This window comes from Homalodisca vitripennis, unplaced genomic scaffold, assembly GCF_021130785.1.
Source record: "Homalodisca vitripennis isolate AUS2020 unplaced genomic scaffold, UT_GWSS_2.1 ScUCBcl_340;HRSCAF=2123, whole genome shotgun sequence".
In the NCBI taxonomy this organism is placed as follows: domain Eukaryota; kingdom Metazoa; phylum Arthropoda; class Insecta; order Hemiptera; family Cicadellidae; genus Homalodisca; species Homalodisca vitripennis.
This window is the reverse complement of record NW_025776478.1, coordinates 174,424-177,500: the sequence shown is the minus strand read 5'-3', so window position 1 is coordinate 177,500 and position 3,077 is coordinate 174,424.

The window sequence follows — 3,077 nt, the reverse complement described above, 5'->3', positions numbered from 1 at the left end:
CGTAGGTAGTATGCAAATGCTCGTAGGTAAGCATTTCTTGAGTTCGGCTCGTTATTGAAAATCTGAACTGTAAAAGCAAATTTATAGTTTTTGCGACTCCTTTCACCTGCTTATGAAGAAAAGAAAGCGAAATAATTGTTTGCCTGTTTGAAAGGCGTTCAATATCACACTAAGGAAATAGTTTATAATTATTAGTCTTTTATATTTAGTGAGATCACTATATGACAGTTCCATAAAGTGTAAGAACAATAATTTTAAGGATTTAGAAGTTTGTAAAAATTTACCAGATTACAAAAATTAAATAACCTCAAAAACCTCATTTACAGTCTAATAACATGTCGTTTGAAAATGTTAATTTTGAGTCAAACATAATATGTAGGATATAATATCCTCCTTAAGGTGTTCACAATCATTAATACTATTGATTCTTTTTAAAAGATTTAGATAATCAGTATGTATTAATACTTAACTCTGTGTTATTAATTTCGACAAATCGTTATACAAAAATATAGAAGTTTAGTTTCTTTTGTTCGGTTAGGTTGGGTAGGTTAATTTTAGGTTCAGGTACGTTTAGGTTTAGGTGTAGGGTAAGTCAGGGTAGCTTATGCTAGGATAGTGTAGGTCAGATTAGGTTAGTTTAGGTTGAGTTATGATTGGTTGATTGGTTAAGTTAGATTGGGCTGAGCCGTGTTGCGTTGGTTTGGTTTGGGTTCGGGTTTAGGTTTGGTTTTAGGTCAGCTCAGCTCAAGGCAGGTTAAGTCAGGTTACGTTACAGATAACAGATTGATTTCCTTGTAATTCTATTTTGGCAGTAAGGTGGCTGGCTAACTTATATTATTACCAAATATCTTGTAGAGGTGTGTAAGGCCTGCCACAATTAAACTAGCATGTAAAATACGCAATTTCGAGTGTTAATTGCTACGACCTTAGACATCTTCAATACATCTGTTTTGGTCATTCGTTACTAAGCGTATACTGAGATGAAATCTTAAAAGTTACCATGATTTATTGAATTCATTTAATGGAAGATGTGGACCTGCAAAAGAAATTTGTAGATAACGGTTTTGGCTCAGAATTCAATTTATATACTCCATGAATGCTAAAATAGCCATTGGAAATTCGTTTTGTAGAACATTCATAGCATTATAATTCAAATTGTTTCATTGTCATTGTGTGGGAATTTGGTAATTCCACCATTATTTTTGCTAATACCTACTAATTGAGTAAAATTGTATGCTTATTAAACACAAAACCAAAATTTATTCGCAAGTTGAGGAATTCTATTACAATGTTTAAAAATATAACTTTAAACATTAACATAAAATTTAGGCTACTAGCTCAGATGAAACTTATGATCAACGTTTATTTTACTTCATTAATCGGTTTGACAAGCCAAATGGCAGTGACATTAGTGGAACGATCTTGGTGCGTCGTTTATATCATGAATTTCACAGCAATTAGTTCAACAGTTTTCCTACGATTTTATTCGCATTAGATATGTATTCTGTGAAATATTGAGTATCGATAAAGTCTGAATTCATCAGAACACGTCTTTCTTTGGAATCTACCTTTCCCTTTGTCGAATCGTTCAGGTATTTATTGTTCCTGGAAATCTGAAACTTTATTTGTCAATATTACCAGTTGTGAAGAAATTGTATTATTAACTTTATTTTTACAAACGTTATATGTGTTGCATTTAGTATAAAAGTCTATAAAGTGTATACACATTATATTTTCTAAGAATTTAGTTAATTACTACCTTTAAAATTACAAATCTTCTGATTTTTATGATTCTAGTAACCAAAGCTACTTAAAATAAAAATTACACTACCACTGTAAAACTAAATAAATATAAATTTCGTTTCAGTTAACGATGACATGACAATAAAACTATTCATATTGATAGGTTTTTACAATTACAAACCACTTCGTATTGAAGGAGCCTTTTTCTTTTACAAAACAATTATGGTTCGTTTATTTTCATACTTTGGATTACAGCATACTCAGGAATCTGTAAAAAACTGTAACTTTTTTCTGTACAAAATTTACGGTACTTTAGATCCTCTTGTGGTATACTTCCAAACTAGATTCAACTTCGTTAAAGACTAAAAAGAACACCATTTCAGTCTACTCTGGATGAATACACGCTCAGTAAAAATAAAAATGTTCCTCAAAGAAGCTATAAACTCATATACTCTTATACATATCGAAAACCAGTTTCAGTCATATTGCCCGCATATTGTAAAGACATGTGTGAAAATCCATACTATAATATCTTGAATCACCTTCCTTGTCTGGGTACATAAAGGGCGTTAGAGATTTGTTATCACAGCTTGATTGGTCTGAGGCCGGCTGTCGTCAGTAACTAAGGGCGGATATTTTGGTGTCCCCCTCCCCATACACCGCTCACCATCACCTACATGTGTCGACCAGACTGAAGCTCTTATAACTATAACATTATGTCCTGTATGTTTCACTTAGCTACCTTTAATTCACATTGACTTCTTTCGTTACATTACAATATATTCCTATAATAATACTAATTATTACGAATATTACGTCCTCAATTTTAGTACTAATAAAACGTACGTCACTTACAACATTATTGGTATTACTTATACTAATTAGAAACAAACACACAGAACAGTATGATGATTACATATTAAATACACATGTGATTATAATATAGGGAATATACGGAATGTAATTATACCGTCATGTGTACGATTCAAACTATTCAACATGTACCCCAACAGTGATTGTAAATTAAATGTTGTTAACTAAAATTGTTGCTAGGCAATTATTTGTGCGAATATAAAAATATTGTGTATACATTTAGATTTGAAATTACTCTTTCTCACAAAACATATTATTCTAAGTACGTTACACAGTATTGGCAGCACATCCTCCCGTAGTATTTCATGAACACTCTCACTTTACCGAAGATTTGACGTAGATCTTAAATCCTTTGTAATTAGCGTAACTGCGTAGGTACACAGGTCCTGCCATGACCCACAATGGCCATCCCGGTACACTGGTCCTGCCATTTATTTATTTATTTATTTATTTATTTACGG